The following is a 23959-nucleotide window of genomic DNA, read 5'->3' as shown; positions in this document are numbered from 1 at the left end:
TGACGAACACATTGAATGTAGTAGCCCTTTTGGAGAAAGCGCTCGGAAGCGTTTTTCACACCTTCACACAACTATTCCATTCCGTCACCTTTCAAAGAGTCGAAAAATCGAAAAGTGACCTAATTTAATATATACAACATTTGATATAATACGAAGTATATTCAGAAAGTAAAGATACAAGGTTAATAAAACTGAAAGTGATTTTTTACCGCTGCTGTTTTAGTCATAGCAATAAACATATAATCGATAAGCGTTAGGTTCGTTCATTAGAGTGTATTAACGATTAACGAAATATTAGGCTACCGGAAACTTTTGTCGAGATTTCTATGATATTAGATCTCAAATTTCATGATGACTATACTGAAAAAAAAGGGGTTTAAAAAAATTATTAGTCAATCTTAAATTCTGAATATCCTTATTATTTGACAAAAGTGTGATATGTTTATTATTAGGTGTATGTTAGGCTATGTTCTATGTCGATGACGAGGGTCCCCGGAAGTAGCGGTCAGTACCGCGCTAATTGGACGTCCGCAAAACGTGCCCAATTTCATATAATATAGCATTGAGTATAATTGAAATCAATATAAGCTGATAGATTGCAACAAACACACTCTAGCGTGGACGAAAATTAGATTTGTATTCGATATATGAAAATTCGACCATTATCCGCTGTTAATTAGAAATGTGAATTGCCGCTGAACCTTTGACGTGTGTAATAATTTGTGTATATAATCCAGATTACAATGGTAAAATATATTTTTAATTTGAGGATGCAATAAAACTAGGTTATCCATATATTTTGTATTAAAAAATGAGATAAGGAGTATAACTGGACATTCAATAATAAAAACACTGGGTATTTTAAGTATACGCAATAATTTTGAGCCCGCACAGATATTTTTATCATTATTCTAAGTAAGTCAAAAAGGTGTTGTAGAACTGTATAAGAAACAGGACCACGTTAAAAACTCACCGCTTAAAAGAAAAGTAAATTTACATTATTAATTTATTTATTTTAAAAAATCTTCAGGAAATTATAGAAAAAAACATCACGTGGAATCGTCAGATTTTTTTTAATTTTGCAGAATTTAAAATTATTAGGTAATAGTAGGTAGTATTAGGTAAAAGCATTAAAGGTACTTACGTCGTTAACTATTTTAGTCAAGACATGTAATAGTAGATAGAGCTCTAAGTTCTGAATAAAAGTTTTGATTTGACAAACTAAGCTTTTAGATTAAATCTTGACAAACTCAAAAGCTCTAAGCTTTAAATTTTCAGTTTGAATATCATTATTTTGACATATATATCCAAGCAGTATGAATATATTTCGGATATTGACTTATTCAATAATACAATTAAATTTTGGTTATTTCTATTTAATCAATCTAAGGCAATTACATCTCTAAGTTTGTTATCGCAATCGTAAGCTTTTTATGTATGAAAACATTTGGCAAGATAAATATTTTTGGTTTATTTTTCCAATCGATAAAAATATTTAATTGTTAAATTTAACACAAAAAACGTTTGTACGCTATAAATATCAATTAAGCATTGAATTGGGAATGCAATATAGTGCAATAAATAAATGTATGGAAATATTATTTGTCATAATTTCACCTATGTATTAATTAAAATACGCCAAAACACACTGCACATAAAAGTAAAACTTCGATATGTTTAATTGATGCGTGTATTGTTGAAATATGATAAGTGAGATTAGCAGACGAGGCTCCGCCGGTCGTCGTCTTCCCATTAAGATCCACTTACGTTGCCGTCACATAATGATACCACAGTGCCGCCTAATTTTGGTCATAGTGATTAAATAGTCACTGTGCCATATATATGTATATAAAAATATAAATAACAAGGGAACGGCAAACTCAACATGCAACTCCTGATATCCCATACTTCTATAACTCAACAACCCGATATTGAGTAAAGATAATAAAAATAAATAAGTTTGATCTTTATTATTCTAATCGCTTTATTGAATCCTAAAAAATGATTACCTTGCTTTACATCTGGGAAGCACAAAAGTGATGATTTCGTCCATTGGACTTGCGTGTGGTGTCGGGATCAAAAATTTTCATCCCGAGCAGCTGTAAACAAAAAAATAAATGTTAGAATTGCACAGAATCATAAGGGTTATGAACATTTATTATTTTAATGTATAAATAATAAATAATATTCATATAGATAATTTTATTATCTATAATAATAATAAAATGTTCGTATTATAATGATCATTTAATAAACTCAAAGACCATAAATGATTATTCCGTGCATAATTCCTTCACATACATGTGTCGTAAATTTTCAATGGAAGAACACACTAACGACGCAACGGGAAAACGGCATTATCGACACAATCGGAAGAAGACAATGCGCACGCGCATACGCCAAAGAATGCGAATTTTGCATCGAATGGTGCGTGCACCGGTGGGCTATGTGAAGATATATTACAAAATGTACATTGTAACCTTTCTACTTATGGTATTATAAACAATAGGGATGACCAAACTTATGATACTTGTTATCTCAATTATTTGTTGTAATTTTTTCGTTATAACATTAGCCCAATGCGTTACAATAAAATCAACGCCTAAATACACCATACTATTTTATTCATTTTATACGATTATTACAATTCACAATCATTAAAAGTCACTATGCAAAACCTCAATTGATTTTATATAAATTATTGAGATTAGAAAAAATAATGTTTGATTGGAATTTATATTATATAATAATCATGTAATGCGATTTTTCAGATAAGATTTAAAAATACTAAAGTTCATATAGAAATCTAACCTAGATTTTTCAGGTATTAGTCACTTACAATTCAAGATTTGCCTAAACATAATAAAAATTATTTTATAAGAATAATAAACACTATGATATAAATTTGACCACACAACATATTTTACTATAAGAATGACTTATTCAATAGTGTTACTCTTGTGGGCGTCTTAAAATGACGCAGACGATGCCTTAACCATCCCTGATATTCAATATAAAATACAAAATGTCTTGTTAGTGGCGAACGGCGAAGATATTCGGCTACGGGCAACAGGTTTGCCGGCAAAAACAAGATTCTCTTGCGCATTCAAATTGCGTGTTGTCCGCGTATTATACACAAGTACACGGCGTTTCAGAAAAAAGCACACCGGCAGAAGCAGAAAAGGGGAGCTCCGATTATCCGGGTAATTATGGCCCGGTCGGATAATCGAGCGGAGAAATTGAGCGACGCAATTACGGACGTGTTTTCTTATCTTTTTTCGGTTGAGTAAAGTTATTCTTTAATTTTTATGGCGCCAAAGGCAGTCTTGATTATCTGATTTTATATTTTGGAATCTGATATCTACATCTTTACACTTTGGATACTTTGAGTGTTGTTTTTTTACGGATACAAGAAAATGTAAGCAATTTATTATTTAATGAGTGTAAAAATTACTGAAACAAAAAATCTGGATCAAGCATCAGGCGTATATTAAAAAAGTTTTCAACTAACTTAATTATTGCTTTTAAATATCATATTTAGTAGTTGATCTGATATTGATTAAAAAGAAGATTTTTTAAATTCAGTGGTAGAAGAAAAAAGGAAAAATAAAGAGGAATATAAAAGTTAACATATATATTAATTAGTTTATTGTGCTTAAAACAAGAATATGCATAACAAAATTATATATCCATTTGAGTTTAATTACTTGGTAATCAATCAGGATTATTAATTTGAGGATCAAGGATTCAAAACGTCATTCTGTCTGTTCATGTTCCATTTGTTAGGTATATTCCAATAATACGCGTGTCACCAGCTCACTGGGGCCTACAAATCACACGAAATGATTTATAGGCCGTTTTGTACACTAGCCCCGAGAACAATGGCATGGTCTTCAGGTAAAATATTCAATCAGCCTAATTGCAGGTGAGCCGCCTCTTGATTAAGTCACGCATTGTTAACGCAGCAGTGCTAAAATCGTAAATCAACAAACGTTCCCCGCAACAAAGATTGGGTTTTTAATTTACAATTCGTCATTAGCCAGTGGACATTGAAAGTGAAATAATTAAGCAGAGTGCTACTTATACAGCCTGACTAAAAATATATACACATACACATATAAATAAATATTTGTGTAAAAACGATAGTGAAGTGATGCGTCTTAAATTTAAAGTAGGTAGTGAATAGCTTGTAAGATATATTATGAACATAGAACATTTATATCTGCCCGATAAACCAGTGGTTTAAGTAAGTGACTGATATCTGAAAGACTAGAGGTCGAATCTCATATGGACCTTAGAGTTTTTTAATATTTATCATATTTAATTATTATATAAATATAATTTCAATCGATTATCACAGTTTAGGTTTTCCATGGATGATATTAGTGGATTGTGCTCCCCTTATTTTAACGCATTGGTATAACACCTGATTTATAATGAACAAATAAACCTATTCTTTATTCTTCAAATTAAAAGCTCACGATTTAATTCGTGTATCAGTAATTGGTAAAGCTTTGGAGTAACCAAATATCAAACACAGGATAACAAACCAAAAATTAAATGTATTTCGGTTCATCCTATATTTCTTTATGATATTACATTTTGAATAGCTATGTTCACATATAACTTAATTTATTTTAATTACTACTTTAAGTATGGTTGTAATTTTATTTAATACGATTAACGCCATTAAACGATTGCGGTAATTAGCTTCCCATTATTAATTATGAAATTAAAATTGTGCCATAGAGTGGATTTTTAACTTCATGCGCGTTTAAATGTTTTAATTACGCATATTAAAATTTTGCTCCCACGGCGATTTGATTATAATCAGTTAGTATCTAATCGAAATTAAGTACTTGCGAAACAATATGTCGTTCAAAATACTCCAAGCCCCCAAACACAATTTACTTCACTAATTTACCCTATTTTTTTCATTAGGAATATTATTATTTAAAATAGAATTTAGCTATCACTAAATTGGCACAAAAGTTGATCTGATAAGTGTTGTTTTTAACCGTTAAAGCAATATCAAATTTCGAATCAATTATCCCTACACCTTCGTGTCAGGACCTTCATTATAAATTAGGCTGAATAATGGATGTGTGAGATAAAACCATACATTAAATTCTGCAAATCTATACGTAGCTGTGATATAAATAATTTTATATCTCTATCTACATATTATTACAGGTATATTTTACTTATAAACTTGAAATCGGCTGAATAAATTTTGATGCGGATTTATTATTTGTATTGTAGGTATATTTCTCGGAAGAGCTTTTAAGCTACGCTTTATTACAGTACATTATTATATTTTAAAATACTGTGCGATCAATATAAGGTATAAGAAATATAGAAAGTGATGAAGATAATATACGCTAAATATATAAAATAAATATTTTTTATTTCTGTCAACGTAACAAAACATATTTAAGCTATCTCTTAAATATAATATTTTAATTTGAATCAAAACTGATGACATCTTGGTGTCAGACAAAACTAGACATCTATAGTTGAGTTTCTCCTACAAAAAATGGGCTCACCTTGTGCCCAGGTAAAAATTACCCCCCCGTGTGTGAACGCAACCGAAAAATCGTCAACCGTGACGTTTGTTCCCGTTAAACGAACGCAAAATCGTTCGATAAAGGTGATTCTTCACGCTCCGACTAGATTCTGTAATAATGTGTGTCCAGGTATGTACCAGATATGTACCAGGTATGTACCAGGTATGTACCAGGTATGTACCAGAAATATAATAAAGTTGATCTTGATAATTTAAAAACAAATTAAATATACAGTAGTGTTGATTTACTACGCTTTAAAAAAACATTATATATTTTTTTATATTTAATAACATGCATCATTAAATAATATTAATCTCTATCTACAATGGTGTATTAAATATATTATCTAAATATATATATGTTTATATACACCCATGAATAATTTTATATTCAACTATGAAATATGAATGTTTTAAATATATTATTAATATTAGAGTTGCTTCCATATATGCGAGGGAAGTATGAATAAACTACATTATGCTCCAAATACATTTTGCTACACGATATTATTTCAACAAATATTAGACGTCTTAAAATATCCAAATACATTAAATTGAAATACTATATGCAATATACAATACAATAAATATTAAAAAAAAAAACACTAACATGAAATTTGATATTCGAATGTATTTATTTATACAGTGTTATTTTTTTGAGGTTGGGGTTTTGTGTGTGTTTTAAATATTTTTTGTACAACATCAAGAGGAAAAAAATATTTTTACCGTGAAAGGTTTCGTCTTACGTCGATTATCAATTTTTCACTCGATGACACATTTCGAGACATGGGATCTGAGTATAAAAAAATAGTGTTGGTCGAAATCTCTCGTGGCGCATAAATAAAACATTAAGATTTTATCAAATGATTGAATTATTTATAATACTAAATAAAGTCGTTTATTTGAGATGTATTTACTATTTATTTTATAAATATTGGTTTGGATTGGAGTGCGCTTATTCAGAACCACTGAAATTACTTTCCGTTGCAAATTTAATTTCTCATCCGGTTTTATCTGCATTTTGCTGCATCTCCGCTCAAGAAAAACAAAGTCTTCGTCTGCTTTATCTTATTTCATGAGAAGGACCATTAAAGTTTTAGTGTCTGAAGAGAACAATTAAATTATACGACAATAAAAACCCAGAGCTTATCTGCGCTTTATCGCCCGAATAACTTTTAGTTTTTAAATAATACTTCCAAATATAGATTTTTTTTATTAAAATAATATACAATTGACATAATAAACATAAATACAAAATTATTTATTTCTTCTAAATAGTAATATAGCTTTACATTACAGTTAAATACATACAGAGCTACATTGCGAGTTACTTTTAAACCATTATTAATACGACTCTTTAGAAATCATAAGAATCATTTATGTTATAGAAAAATATTTATTAAATTAAATGTTTTAATGTACTTCTTTTTCTTTATATTTATTAATAACCTTTTTAATGGCTTAAGTATTATTTTCGAGCAAAGATGTAGCAAGTTAAATAAAATAACATACATATAACACACCTGTTTTGTGCAACGTTACGTTTAACTATCGAAGTTGCTACTCTAGTCTCGTTAAAGTTTAAATGTTTTCTTCCCGGCAGAAGTGGGACGATTTATGGCCCTCTTCCTCTACAGGGAGGAGCAAGCAGGTCTAGTGTCATTTGGCCCGGGGCAACTTATATCAATGTGCGGGGTCAAGACGACCAGATTACCATATAAATAGCACACCGGAATCTGGACGAGATCGCAGACAATGGCACAGGCTGAAAAATGGACTTGCTTCAAAAGCAGGAAGGAGAAGATATACCATACATTACACATAAAAAAACTCATGGAACGTTTAATAAACTTGGACATGTTCCATCAGCGTTTTCATAATTTAAGACATAAAATATATTTAGCTTCAATAAAATAGTAAGTGCATCATATGCCTACATATACGATTGATCAGTATATATATGTGATTGGGAACTGGTCAGAGAAATGCATGCCTGATCCCTCCTGGGAAATTACTGGACCACGGTGAAATTGGATGCATTGTGTGGAAGTATTAGAATGCTTCCTTTTATATCCCCCATTTGTGGGTAATATCAAATTGAAAAAGTATATTAAACGTATTGAGAGGTCCACTTTTGATCTCTTACAGTTATGTGGCTTTGTGCTACACAAAGGCATTGTTAATAGTTTGATACTTAACTTGCGATATAATATGGTGTATATATATATGTATATAATATATATTATGTAACTACATAAATTATATTAAATCGTCCGTTATATAATAATAGAAAATGAATGTTACAAATAAAAAAAAAACACGTAAAACCCGGGTGTTGGTGATAACATTCACCAAAAAAATAGTATTTCGCCCTAAGCAATACGTACAAAACAGCAATATACAATACAAGAATAAATTTAGCCACAATATCTAGAAAGCAAGTTGATGAGTTCTTTTGTACTAAAACAATCCATAAGCGCTTTATTTATTGGTTTCGTGCTAAAAGACCGGATTTTTGGAATTAACTATATGCATTACTTTAATATTATTTGTATAGTGAATATTTTAATAACTACCAATCACTTAAATTTACGTTTTTTATTTATGGGATAATGTAATATTAAAAACATGATTTTTCAGTTCATTATCTAATAACCTAAAATATGTAATATGTTTTATATTCAACACAAAAATTGAAAGCATTCTATAAAAAACATTAACTAAAAGCTTATATTCATTCACACAGCAAAATTTGGAAAAAAGCATAACATTAAAAGTACAGCATTAGCACACAAGAAATATATTATTGGATACTACAATTATACCTTTGTGACATATACAAGATTAACTTATTTTTAGAATTTTTGTTAGATAACTGTAGTGATTTAATAATCATAGCAGTATTCATAAAAAGAGATTGTGCAAACAATAATACAAAAATATTTTTTTTAAGCACCATTTACAACTAAAACGGGTATGAAATCTTGACTTGATGATCGCCTGCTATTCATAGAAGGAGATTGATTGCATATTTGGTTATAAAATGAGTAAAATTATTATTCAAATTAATTAGGGTACTATCCAAATTTGGAGTACCTTATAAAAATGGCGTGTTTGTGTAATATATAAAATATAAATCACCGTAATATATCATACAAGCAATACAACATCTATATATATTTGTGTAATGTCACTGGTGGGTTTGATGCGCCCTCGGGTGGAATAATTTCATTGAATGCTTGTTTGTGTATATTTGTGTGTTTGATAAGACGAAACGCGACCCCGACGTTTAATCCCTTCTGAAATCCCTACGGGACCTTTCGAGACCGCACAATGACAAATATTTATACGTATATGTTTTTTTCGGTTCGTCATTTGATTCTGGATGCAAAGGAGGCTCGCCATTGTGCAAGATTTCGGCACTGCTTACAGGGGCCGTGTATATGGCTCTACAGTGATCCGCATTTTGTGAATACGAGACGAGTTGTGACAAATACGATCGTTTTGTCATGAGAACGCAGCTATTTGCAGAATTTCTGCCAGGATATACGCACTGTATATACACGCGGATCCTTTTGAGTGTGTATATTGGAAAAAGGACGAATAAATAAATACACATGTTTACCAAATAATCTCGTGATGTGAAAAGGAAAAAGGTCGCCTATTGACGCTGGATTAAATGTTGTCGCAACTGTCGGTCGATCCGACGTGCCGTATATTGTTTGCTTTTTTTCCTCTTGCTTCTTCTTACTACGACTATTTTCTCATATTATTTGGTTCCATAAACTGCAGTAGCGCATTTTATTGTTTGTTTGTGGCGAAAGCAAAGCGCGCTTTTTGCAGCAGCCTTACTTTCATTGGATACGACAATTGTAACGTTGTGAAATATAACTTCCATTAAGATAGCAACTAGAGTCGAGATATCGTTTGTATGGATAAAAACAATTTTTGAAAATGTTTAAATAGTTGTTTTGAACATATTTAATAAGCTCATAAACATACAATACAATTGTACGCATAAATTATGTATAATATTTTGTAAAATATAATATTCAGGGCGTAGCAGCTTAATTAATAATACAATTAATATACACACATTAGAGATACTACACAGCTCTTTATATATTTCGTTAAAGTTAGATTCATCATGCTACAGATGAATTGACTCGTGAGTTTGATTTAACATCAATGTGTCGAAACAATGTGCCATATTACAAGGCATATTGTTTCGGAGAAAAAATATGTGTGATCCCAGGTACCATATAGAAATGTTTAATTACATTTTTACGTAAACCAGTTAATCATACAAAAGTACGCTGAGGATATACTTATATATTGTAGATATTCAGACAGAAAATATATCTTTTTATAGTAGCGATACTTGTTCTAATATTTTAAGCAGTAATATGAAAGTGTAAATAAATTATTAAGCTGCATTGAATAATATTATTTTTTAAAGGAGATTTATTTTTTGGATTTTTAAACACTGAGTTAAGCAAAATATACTTTTTTCAACACCACTTACAACCAAAACGGGTATGAAGATTTGATCACCTGGTTTTTTATTTTTCAAACTCATTTAAAATCAGTTATTTTAATTATTAGTGAATTATACTGAGATAAAAATATCAAATATAGATTTAAAATAAACTCAAAATATCTTAGAGCTAGCATATGAAATATTATCCTTATAATAAATATAGCTGTTAGTTTTGATTTAAGTAAACTTTTTAATTATTATTGTTCCAGAGTTGTTTCAGATTACTAATTATGAAGTGTTTACCTTGAAAAAAATAATAAAACGTGTTTTCTTTAATGAGTTTATTTATTTTTTTAAGAATAGAATATTTTTCTTATCATGTAACATTTAAAATTTATTTTTACGATTTAGTTATGACTATTATTAAACACGTATTCGAAAGCGTTCGTTATGAGTGGCTTTTTAACGCCTCAGCCGGAATTCAGGAATCGCGGGATTTGAACACAAAACCCCCGAATTACCGAGAATCATCCCCTGTATTGTAATACGGCCGGCGATGTGTAATTTAATTATGTTTACTTCATTTAAGTAAAATTAGGTTTGAATATGTACAAATTTAATATTTCACATGAAATTGGCAGGGCCGGGGCCGAAGACAAACATTATACCTCTCCCCGGAGTTGGATATAATTATTTTCTACAAAATTCGGCAAAAATGTTTAAAATAGAACTCAACACACCCCTCGGCTTGTGTAATTATGGATCTATAGGTTAGGGTGAATTTTAATATTATCCAATATCGATATCGCAGAGGGCACAAAATCAATTAAAAAGAAAAATTTTTGGAACGTGACACTTTCTTTATAAGCATTATATGTTTCATCGTCGAAGCTTTTTTAATTAATTTTCATTGGTTCGTAAATATAAAATACATTATAATATACATGAGATTATATTATATTCTTACTTTAAAGACCGAATGTCGTCAAAAAAAGTGGATCGAAGGACCATTTGCACGATTATTTTATTATAGTTTAGTAATTCATAAATATTTATTACATATTATTTTTTTTTTAAAACGGTTTTGAGTCAATAAAAATCTATCTTGTTACTGTCAGCATAGAGTTGAATTAACAAAAAATAAAAGTGGTCGAAACATTATACATTATTTTATTATACGTTGTAGGAAGAGGTTTGTAAAACTATTAAAATGCATTGCAAAATATGTATAGTATATAGCTCCAAATAAATTAAATATTAACCGTATGAGTTTTTCACTTTCTGATTTTAAATATTCAACCCTGGTGTGACTAAACATGATTCACACTCGGATACTGATTCACGCTGAATCGGAATTTCGAATCACCCCCTAAATCACCCGACGTTTCTCAGAAATTTTCGTTCGCACTGAATTATTTATGATCCGGTTAGATTTTTTGACGTGCCACTTTTGTAATTCTGGATGCTGGAGGTCTGAATGGAAAATATAATAAAAAAATATATTATACTTCCAATGAAGGGTTTTGGCGATCATGAAAGTGTTCACACACATGAAATATAATACATTGTTTACGACCGCACATTTTTCATTTTATTTCAACACACTACCGGTTTATGCCCCCGATTTATATTTATGCCTTGTTGTAAAAGAGACATAGTTAGTTCGGAAGCTAACTTTAAGTACGATCTGGGTCGTTAAGAACAAACTGGGGACAATACGTGTAATATACTAATATCATGGAACACGAAAAAGTGATGAAGGATAGTATGTTTTGTATATAAACAAATAAAAGGAATTAAAGGAAAAACAATTAGACTCTCTCTTGCATTTCAATGAAATTGAATTTTAATTAACACAATTGGTCCGAATTTTATTCATTTTTTTATAAATGGTGTTAGCTATAAATTTATTGGGGACGGTGTAAATTATTCAGCGGTCTTCGTCGTGTTTAATTAAGAATAAAGCGAATATAACAAATGCTCTTCGTTCTTTTAAAACATGCAAATTTATTTAAATCGGCCGAATGAATTTTGTAAATAAATCCGAGCGCCTCCAGTGCGGCCCTGCGTAGTGAAAAAAATTGCAATAATCCTCCACCTTGGCCCTCCCGCGGCAAGAAAATTTGCATGTTTATAAATTCTCAGATGTGTTTCATTCATCGTGAATCATTTTCCGCTATTTTTCATTCGGACCGCAGAGAGCATCTGTATTTTACAAAAAATAATACATTAAATAATTCTACATTTTTTATCTGCTTATGTGGATTAAATAGGGCAATTGGATTGGATATTATTTATAAGTAATAAATATTAAATATTACAAAGAAAAGTATTCATTTAACAAAAAAGTGTTTCTTCTCTAGAATTTCTCGAGAAAAATACTAAATCAAAAATTTTTAGTTAAATCTTAAATTTGAACGAATATTTTAAAATGTTTTACTACCTCTGCATTTTTTATACTACTGCATAAGACATAATGAATCCATGCCAAATATAGAAATTTAAATTTTGAAAATGTAAAAAAATTATGATTGAATACTTTTTTAATGAAGGTCGGAAGTATTTGAATGGCAAAAAAATGTTTACGATTATTTAAGCAAACCTAATCAGCCGTTTTGCTGATTTGGAAATTAAGGAACTACTCTAATAATCAGAAACGAAGAACCCGGGTGGGAATCGGCAGATTGTAAAAATTTCTAGAGAATTTATTTTTTCAAAATCAACTTTTAAATGATTTTTTTGATTGCTATACACTTTATTTTGAGCTCTTAATATAAAATTTACTACATGCTAACAGTTTAAATTTATTCTATATAATTGATTTCTCTTATAATATGTTTTATATATTAGTTTGTAATAACTTTTTGAATTACTTATATCTATACATATTAAAAACAAAAACAGTCTTACGTTTATTTTTAAGCTATTATTAGTTTTTTGGCTATAATGATTTTATTAAGCCCATTAGTTGTATATAGATAATACGTATCGGCGTAGTATAATATATATATTAATTTATAATATATATCAGCGTTTAAAAATAAATTGGCTGTGCTACTTCAAAATAAACTACAGCTATTGACTCTCTACACCACTAGAATAAAAATAGTTTTGTACAAAAGTGAGTAAAAAATAAGTGAGTTGTAGTTATTTTGATACAAAATGTCACTTTTTTGTGTTAAAAATCATATTAAAATGTTAGGCCCAGCTTGGTAATTAAATTGAGTGTCATAAACAATATTATGAAACTATTTTTTGTCAAAGAAATGTAACAATTAGTTGCTCATACTAGAGGACATAATAGGAATTACCATTTTTTTGGTTAAATTAAAAATTTAAGTATTTAATTAATTAAGTTTTTGCCTTAAACCAGAAAAATATGGTCATCTTTTTATTGTAATATTTTCCCTCTGGACTTATAAGAGACAATTTTACTAGATGTGAGATATAATATACTTTATCTAATTTTCAGTTTTTTAATATGCAAATATATCAAAGTAATTTGGTTATAACTTGCGCCCTTTGTCAGACTTTAATATCATAGAAGCATTGCCACGTTGATGAGAACACAAAGACTCAACACCTACACCTCTTCCCTGAGTCTTTAATAAAACTTGAAGTATTCCTTGTTCTTACGCTTATTACCCGCCTATCCGCTAGGCAATCTAACATCGGTCTCACCTTCCTTCTTTCATATCTTCACTTTTCCCCGCTAGACATACAACTTTTTAATGAGTTATGTTTGCTAAGCGCGAATTCACCTGCGCAACTTCACAGCGCCAAACAGGGGAGAGTAAGAGAGGAATACGTTAATATTATTGTAAATTGGCGTGCCAAACTTTTTGCTAATTTTAGGCAACGGGAGCAATCATTGGAACGAAACAAGACACTGCCATTTATTATGAGTATTTTGTACCCAATGGAAGCGTTGAAGTAAAATACATTTATGTAAGAACCATATGATCCAATTAGGCTTCGAGTGAATCTGTTCTAAAGCAGATTGATTGCGATCTGAAAATGAAGCGCTAATTAAAATTTATAACACGCGCTAGAGTGAAGCATTGCATATGCTTAAACGCGTATCTGCAACTGACTATCAATTGCAGTCAAGACAAGCAGTCGAATAGATAACCCACCACCGAGGGAGGTAGCTAATTAGACGCCGAAAGGGATATATTTTCACTGGGAGCTGGTAGCCAGCTACCAGCTACCTAGTCTGCATAATTCCTGACTAATCTTACGTAAAGTCGCTCCGCATTAAGAATCCCAGGGTGAAGATTAATGGGGTTGCTCCGAGAGCGAAGTCACTTGTATTTCTTTGAGCTAACTGCCGGATGCGAAATGCAGCAAACTCGTTCCGAGTTATGCTTGTGTACCTAGCATTATAACTACTACACACACGAACGCTTCCATGAAGTATGATGTGCGGGAATTATACTTGATAGTTAATGAAACACAATTTAAAATTAGTTGTTATACACGAGACGGCGTCTCTTATACGCTTCTGTGTAAGTATACATATAAGGCGTATTTATAAACTACTTACAAGGAATGGATCACATTTTAGATGGATATGAATCAATCTAGTGTCTGTAAGCCTTCGATTGACGTTATCAACTGTTGACAATGCGTTAATTTGAAGACATCCACACTCGATTGACAGCCAAATCGACCGGTTGACAATTTGATCACCTTTTTGTACTCGGATTATGTGTCACCAGATACCGGTTTAATTCGAGGCTGTTCGAAGAATAGCTGTCTTGATCAATAACGTAGATCGTACGTGCAGAGGTATGCTTTGTATTGTGGTATTGTTTTTATGTGACTACTGCCAAATACATATCCTCTCAGAAATAAATTTAGTAAATAATGACAATGCTGATATGAAAGTGTGGGTATTGTGTGATTCACCTGATAAAATTAGCGATAATTATTATTTATAAAAAAAAAAATTATGCCACTAAAATAAAATCATTTAATATGTTGGTAAATTACGTTCCAATTTTAGATATTTCAAGAGTTTTTTCCTGTAAGGCTCAAAAATCATTTTTTTAAGTATATTTTTATATGAAATACTAATAAATATTTTTTTATAAATAATTTTTATATATTATGATACATAATAGACATTTAATTAATTCAAATGTAATCTTTATGCTCTTGATGATAAATAAAAAAATGTTTATTATTTTAAAATACAATGATTTTAATGTAAAACCTCAAACACAGATTTAAATCAGTTGAACGTGTACTACGTAGTATTTCATCAGTTTTTACAAAAAATAATTTTATGCTATATTAAAAATGAGGCTTTATATAGAAATACTTGCATTCATTGAGTTGATTTCATTAAATATTTTAATTAAAAGATCAGTAGTTTTATTAAATGGTTATTATATTTAATAAAAATAGATTTTTAAACAGTTAATATATTAAATGTTCAGTAATTTTTATATAAAATCTAATGTTTTCATATAATATAAGATAGTAAGTTATATTTTAAGGAAATATTGTTAGTTTGACAAACAGCAATACTAGAAAAATGCATCATAAAATACACACTAATCTATGATAAAAGCTTTTACTAAGAAATCACACAGAATACTACGTAGTTTCTTACGAGAATTTCTCGAAAAATTTCTAAATCGTGAATTATCATTCGATAACTTTCATGGAGGTTTTTGTTGTGAAAGATTAAAGTCGTACAATATTTTTAAATGTCTTACAACCGCTGCATACAAATGGGTCCTTACCAGATGGTTGAAAATAAACATGCTTTTTTAAAAGCTAATAGAGGTCAATGGTATTTGAATAAATTTTTTTTCGATTTTCTTAACTACAGATAAGGAGAAATCGCTCCGCATGGGAATCAGTATATTGCAAAAATGTATGGAGGCTTTCCTCAGAGTTACGCCAGAAAATTTGCCCGTCGGCGAACTTAAATCCCGTTTTATCAGTAATTTAAAGATGGTTTTTGTATGTTAATCTTGTTAAAAAGAAACAGCTGTTTTTGCCCTTTTTTATAAATTGTTTTTTATCTGTGTGGGTGTATTGATGTAGATATTTAATGATCAGCGTGTATTCTAGATATAAATGGCGAAATTTTATTGAACAATAATAGCCTGACATCTTTTCTCAAAAGAGATTGTGCCTTTTATTTATAGTTTATCAACCACAGAATAGTTTTAAAAGGTTCAAGATTTTTTTTTTACTGTAGAACTAATGTAAAAAAAGCTTTCTATAAAATATCTATTCTTGGAAATGCCTTCAATATGGCTTACATTTTCCACGTTTGATTTAATAATGACCTCAGATTAGCACACGTGAGAAGTCGTATCAATCATTCTCTTAAGTCAAGACATGCTTATATAAATATTTAATTATATGAACAGACTTGACTTATATGGAAAGCATTTGACTAATTCCAAGGAGCTGTTGAAAATTTGTTACGATGCAGTTATGCGATTCGTTAAGTTTGTTTTGCATCAGTTTAAGATACTGTTACATTACATCCGATCTGTCGCTCGTCTGCGGTATCTATTGTTCATCCTACTTCTAAAGACCGACAATGCAAAATCAGACTCTACCTTTAGTCTGACTTTATATCTTACTCTCAAATCTACTGTTGTGTAACCGTAGCCTTAGAAGCGGAAGATTAACCCGATCTGGAGCGCGGTAAACGTCGCCAGGATAAGATTAGCGCCGAAATTTCAATTAATTCCACAATGGCGCAGGCAAACACCGCCACCGGTCCCCAAAGTACCGCCTCACACTTCTTGCCGGTGTTTAATCAATTCCAGCTCCGGAGTCCAAAGACAACAAGCGTCTGCCAAGTCGAGCGTGAGGCAGACGATAACCGGGCGAGCAATATTGCCAAGGCGTCGGCAGATTATGCGACATGCGCCGAATTCGGCCCTGAGTCTTGCATCCAATCTCGTTTGTGCATACTGTGTGTGTAGAGTAAATAGTGGAGAGCTGTGCCATTTCGGAATGCTCCTTGTGACGTATGAAATAGGCAAACAATATATGCGGGCGTCGCTCGAGTGGAAACTTTGACAACGATGATATGACGAGCTGTAAGTTCTTAGACTGTTGTTGAAAAAAGGTTGTTGGCATAACGTGTTTTGCTGCAGCGAGTCATTATTTTGTGAAATGGTTGAGTGTAATATGATATTGTAGATATGTTGAGGCGTTGTTTGCAGAGTAATTGTTTAAACTACGTTTGTGTGAAGAGGACAAACAAAAATATTACACAGGAATTGCAAATGTTCTTATCTCATGAATATAAAAAAATAATATTACTGAGCCAAAAACGTTAATTTAAACAATATTTGTTTTATTTGTAAGCAGATTTACAGCTGCAACCTCTTTTTGGATAATATCAACTAATGGCTTCAAGATGGACTGACAAAATCTATATTTTTTTTCGAAGCTCAATATAAGATTTACAGTTGCGTTAGAAAACCTTCTCATATAATATTTATCAATGGTTTAGTTATGGTGACTGCGCAATCTAAGCAAAGCTACAAAGCCTCATCTAAGATAGGATGAAACTGATTGGTGGATATTGTATATAGAAGTTCAAAACAGGAACTGGAAGAAAGTGAATAATATTGTGTAACAGCACACGATGATTTTAGAAAACGATGAAAAACAATTTCAGAGCAGATGGTGGATGTCTGCGAACATTAATTTTACAACAAACGGTAAGAAGTAAGTTGAAATATGTGGAAATGAAATATTTAAAATATCTAAAAGAAAATGTAAGAGGCTCAAAAAAGCATAGTAACAACAGCACTTGAAAATTTTAATGCAGCTATGAGATAAATTAAAAACAACCTTTATTTTTATAAAGCGATAATAATATTTTAATTATGTGAATTTTTTTTCGACACTTACCACAAAAAATCTGATCAAGTTAAACATGCTACTCACGTGAGAGTCAACGCTGAAAGAGATCCATTCCAAAGTTCCACAGTTAAGTGTATTGGAACCGGTACTCCATCTAATATATACAACTGATTTCCCAAATATTGGTTCAGCAACAATATTGATATTTGCAGACGATGCAGCTGTGATAGCTTCCCATCAGGACCCGTCGAAAGCTTTAGAAAACCTCCAAAAAAACCTTATTTAAATCGAACAATGGTTGAAAGATTGGAGAATAAAATCAAGCAAGACTGAATTCACTCATGTAACAATCACATTAAATAAAAAAAAAACACACATAGAGGAGGTCAAATTTTATCGGTATTATGTTTAGACGAACGACTTACATGACGGAAACACATTTTCACAATAGGGAAACTACTCGGAATTCAACTTTGGCAAATGCACTGGAAGATGGGAAGAAAAACCTGAGAAAACAATGATTCTGGACCCCATGACAAAAATGGCACTTTATATATTTCTTAACATAATAATATAATTTCTTAAATAAATAATAATAGGTACTAGTTAACCCTTTCTATGCTTTAAATAAACATAAAAATTAACATATTTTCTGAAATCATATTTTATGCGAAATTAGAACAATTATATATAAGATACTTTCATTAGGGATTAAAAATTATTAAAAATATCTATATATAATAAGTCGTTATTTCTTTGCTGCAAAAAATTAACTCTTCTCAGAAGTCAAAAATTCACGTCAAAAGCAATACAATCGTGCCATCGCAGTGGGTACGCTCGTTACCGAGCGTTCCCAATGTTTCCTATCATGCCAATAATATAAAAAAATACCTAATAAATAAATATTATTAATAATAAAAATATATACAATATCTAGTGATGAAAGCATTATGAAAAGCAGCAGTAAGAGTAGGAATAATATGCATGTGCGAAAGTGGCATGAAAAGTTTTAATAATGTTGAAATCTACTCTAATATATTACTACTCAAATATATTTATAAATACGGCTTATATGAACATCTGATTAAAAAAATATTGCTTATTCTACTTAGTGAATAATCAGTTTTAATATATTTTAATGAAGAAGAATACCTAATAAAACTGCAAATTGTGGACGATGCAAATATAATATTTGTTCTACTAAATATAATAAACTGAATGGGTATTATTTTGTATTTTATTTATAATAGATGTTACATATTTATTAAGGAATATAACTATTTTGGCGGAAGCCATATTATAAAAAAAAAAACATTTCCAAATAATGGATAACGTTTAATGTAATTCAGGAACCTTTCTATTAACCTCACTAATTGCTTCTCTTTCATTGAACTGTTCCAGAATTGCCTTGGATAATTTGGAAAATTAGCAAAATCCAAATGAGGGGTAATCAAGCATAAACATGATTTATTAGTTAATCGAAAAGGGTCGAACTTTATATAATTATAAGTAGTAATTTTCAAAGTCACAAATAAAGCTATATTACATTTAACATTGCAAATGAAATATTTTCTTATACATTGAATTAATAATTATTGCACATTTTTATTACACTTAAAATGTGCTGTTAAAGGAGTGAAATCTTTGCTAATCTTCATTAAGATGTTGGGACCGGTCGCGATCGCGGGTTGAGAATTATAATTGAGATTATGTGTTAATTTATACGGAGCCGTATTATAACGCGTTCGACATAAATGTGGTGTTCACGTTCTTAACGTGTTATTTAAACGTTTTATATTTATTATATAAAAATAATATCACACGAACTTAATGGATTTTCCTTGTTCGCGATTAATGCACGGTTCCAAGAGCCACCGTCGCTGAAATATGAACGAAGTTAGACACTCGAAAAATCGTATTAATTTTCAAACCTCGCTAGAAGTAAAATATTATATTTTTATGAAACACTAGCTGTGTCACACAACTTCGCCTGGGGACAACTTTGAGCGCATTATATTCAATAAAATAATTTAGATGTAAGAATGATACAATAAAAATAGGATTTTTTACTGGTGTAGGAGCTTTATTTAACTCCAGTCACAACTATTATGTAATAACAGCGTATGTTTAAAACGGTCGTGCCAATTCCAAATCATTTTAATACTCCTTTTATTCTGTGCAAAAGAGGAAACTGCTTATAAAACTCATCACTAACAGGCAACATATGATAATGGTGTTCTAAATGATAAGCAATAATAAATGAAGTTCATCATGAAGTGGCTATCTCTTATCACTGAATTACTCAATCAATATCAAAGTGAAAGCTATTTGAACAATGTGAGTAAGTGCTTAAAAAATAATATTTATTAAATATTATTCTTTTTCGTATCATGTCCGATTTCAGACGTTAGCAACCACTTTCATAGGCGTATATTTTGCAACTAAGACATATTATTTTTTTTTATTAATTTTATACCTTCAATTTTTCCCATTACCAATATATGAAGAAGCTCATATTTCAGACCTCAAATCATGTATCCAAAATACCCTATATTTCTCTATTTGACAGTTACTCAGCATAACGAATATTGTTAATTGTCTCCCCGACGATTTTATTCCATTTTGTTCCTTAAGTGCTTCTTACAATATGGTTTCAGAGTACAAATTGAAAAAGGGAAAAAAAGAACACATCCCTGTCTGACACCTATCTGTATTGAAATATTTTTAGTTTGCTCTCCCTTAATGCTTATAACTGCTGATTAATTCTAATATAGATTATTGAGAAGTCTTAAATCTCTATTATCTAGCCCGATAGAACTTAGGCTTTCTACAAGATCAAATGCGTTCTCAAAATTTATAAAGCAAATGTAAATAGGTTTACGAACTTCATAACATATTTGTAGTAATTAAATCCAAACAAATATTTATTAAACGGGGTGTTTTAAATGTATATAAGTAAATTCATTACGAATACCCTTCATAAATTCATAATTATATTTCATTAAAAACCGCGCGCTCCTAATATCGGACCATTTGCACATAAGGAGGCCATCATAAAAATCATATTTATTAATGTAAGACATAATGTACACGCCAATAGATGGTACAATCTTGTACATTCATATTACAAATTATGATGATGTCTTTCAGTGATAAACTGTAGCAATAAACTTTCTCGTGTAAATATTTGATAATACAATGGAGAAAGCAGCGTAATAATCTTTTAAATGTTCGTTGGCATACAGAAAGAATATAAATCTAATTTGCTTCTATGTATATGTATGTATTATATATAAATAAAGTACATAAATAATTGATTTAAATAAATATTGCGTTTTGTATTTGCTCGTTGACCGAGTGTTATTCTGTACAGCTTTACCCTTTTCACTCGACTGATGGATAATGTTTATGCTTGATTACCTTTCAATCAGATTTTACTAATTTTCTAGATTGCCTCGAGCAAACGCTGAAATAGTTTATCAAACTAGGTCAAGCTTTGTCGCTGTATTTAAATGATTTAGTAAAGCAACAGAATTAATTAAACCCCTAATTTTGGGATTATAAATGTTAGTAAAAATATAAATTTAAATTTTAATGGTATACTTCAAAGTTGCTCTATAACAAATTAATTCATTTTTTTACTTGATATAGATACAAGTATCTGTTTATAATTAATGAGATCATTTTGAGATGGTTTATCAGATTTTTATCATTGTATAATTAAAAGAAACATACTTTTTTTAGAGCGCAACACAGTGAAAGTTATTGTCATTGAAAATTCAGAAGTCATCAATTTGTTGAAGAAAATATACAAAAATTATTCAGACAATAAAGATATACTTATTGCCAAATAAAATAGATTAAATGGATACCGTACGAATCGATCGAGGCAAAAACTGCATCGTCTAGAGATTTCAATTCGCAATTTCCTATCACAAAATTAAAGGAATGATATTGCATGCCTTATTTTATTAACAATATTTTTCTAACCTATTCCTATTATTCTACATATTAATACTTTCTTAACATTTTGTCTAATTTCGTTGAATGGTGATGCTAATATTATTCGCTCATACAACACAGTTTGAAGAATGTTTTTTTTATCGGCTGAATTATATATGAAAATGAATTGGCCTCACTATTTTTGAGAAATCGAACTATTAAATTCTCAGGACATAACATAAATTATTTTCAATATTATAAACATTACTTTAAAATACATATATATTAATTGTTTCCATGATGTGAACCGCATACAAACTGATTCGCAAACTGTGTTCGCGTGCCGTCACTAATTGTCGCGTTTTAACACGCGTTCGACAAAAACGAGATTGACACCTCTCAAAGCGGGGCGTTAATGGGTTGAAAAACTATTTCACAAACGCGCTGCATGGCAAAAACACGAAAGGCAAACAAAGCACCGCTTTTGTTATCTATGCCTATGTTGTTCCAATGTATGCGTGTTTTGTGGATCTTCCCACACGAGTCGACCCGTCGACGAAATGCGTCCGATAATTGCATTCTATACAATGGCTATAAAGTCATATTTGACAGGCACAAAAGTTGCCTGTCATATTTTCGAAGAGGCGATAATAATCGTCGTTTGTGACCGCCGCAGGTTATGCGGACCGATATAAGGGCTGAGATTATTGTTGGGTTATAAAAAATATCTGGTGTGTGAAATCAGATATATTATATTACATCTGACGATTAAACTTTAATATACTATACATGTATTATGTCGTCATCACTACCTTTATACAGAAAATTACCTTTCGCCCATGTTGGGATTCATATCAAAATGAAAGTCGCGCTTGGGCGCTATAATATACAATTAATATAACAATCCATATACTATTCGCAATATGCAATTAACTGGCATATTTGTAAAAAAAAACAATAAATTTCTATAGCTACAGTAATTTTTCCGATGCAGACTTGTACATTTTATTGTCTGAAAATAACAATAAAACCCTAACTAATTTATAGCGCATGCCTATCTCTCGTTCGCGACTTTTACGACTCGAATCGGTCAAGATCCGTAATTGTAAAGGTGTGTTCTTCGAACGAATAAAGATTTCTCTGCGCTTTCGTTGAGGTTTTATTGCGCATATAAAGTATTCCTTTTTTAATCATTTTTACAAACACACAAATCCATCTCTGGCGACTGAATAACGATTCGGAGAGCTGAAACTTTAGCTCAGTCGCACTAACTAAGATCGGAACGATAGCCTGAGCTGTAAAATATGAGCAAACTCTGCAAAATTTCCACCGGACCAGGAAGCGCATTAAGAGTAGGTAGAGACAACGAATGCACCCGTTTAAATGTTTCATCGGGAAAGGTTTAAAATGTGGTAATACTTCGTCGAAGTGGAATGGGCGATGTGTTCTTTTAGATAAAACTAAGGAGCTTATACGAGAATTCATAAAATAAACCTAAAAATCTATTTTATCGGAACACATCTAAAATACTTCCTTATGCTTTCGATTAATCGAGAAAAGGTTTTACTACCCTATGACATATTTTATCAATTATTAAAAATAATATATTTTTAATAATTAATATCAATAAATTGATTTTAAATTTTCTCTCATTCTTCAAATAATTATTTTATGTTCTTAAACATACAAATATAAATAGATTCTGGTAACGAATCTGTGCAGTTTATATGTCACGAACACTTTACTCTTTTATTAAAACTAAATTCGGTAAGCTCAAAAATAATACAATAATAATTTAAGACATAAACTTTACTTAAAATTTAATTAAAACATATTCAAAGTTACTATATATTTAAGACAAAGAATACCTTGCATCTGAAACTCCTTCTCTCTTTCTTTCACATGGTAAATGTATACGCAAAGAAGAAGTTCGATATACATAGCCATGAATTTATTTTAAACATGGTTAGTGTCGGGTCCTCTTATTGTATTCTTTCATAATTGTAATACACAAATATTTAAGAAATAATATACATCGGTGTTCTAATAAATTTAAAATTTAAAAATATTTCATTATAAATATAAAATAATACTTAACGAATAGTGATAAATATTAGAAT

General features: G+C 30.4%; 1 protein-coding gene across 1 annotated transcript in view; it reads right to left on the bottom strand.

The window, feature by feature from the left end:
* The window catches only part of LOC148233041 (uncharacterized), a 252942-nt gene that overhangs the window by 218852 nt on the left and 10131 nt on the right, over positions 1-23959 (bottom strand). The window contains exon 2 of the mRNA XM_088189639.1: positions 2010-2099. The gene's annotated coding sequence lies outside the window, so the exon portion shown is untranslated. The remainder of the gene's footprint in view (positions 1-2009; positions 2100-23959) is intronic.

The sequence above is a fragment of the Plectrocnemia conspersa genome, unplaced genomic scaffold, assembly GCF_051122295.1.
Source record: "Plectrocnemia conspersa isolate PC_06_02 unplaced genomic scaffold, ASM5112229v1 ptg000008l, whole genome shotgun sequence".
In the NCBI taxonomy this organism is placed as follows: domain Eukaryota; kingdom Metazoa; phylum Arthropoda; class Insecta; order Trichoptera; family Polycentropodidae; genus Plectrocnemia; species Plectrocnemia conspersa.
The sequence above is the reverse complement of the archived record's forward strand: the minus strand, read 5'-3'. Positions and strand labels throughout refer to the sequence as shown.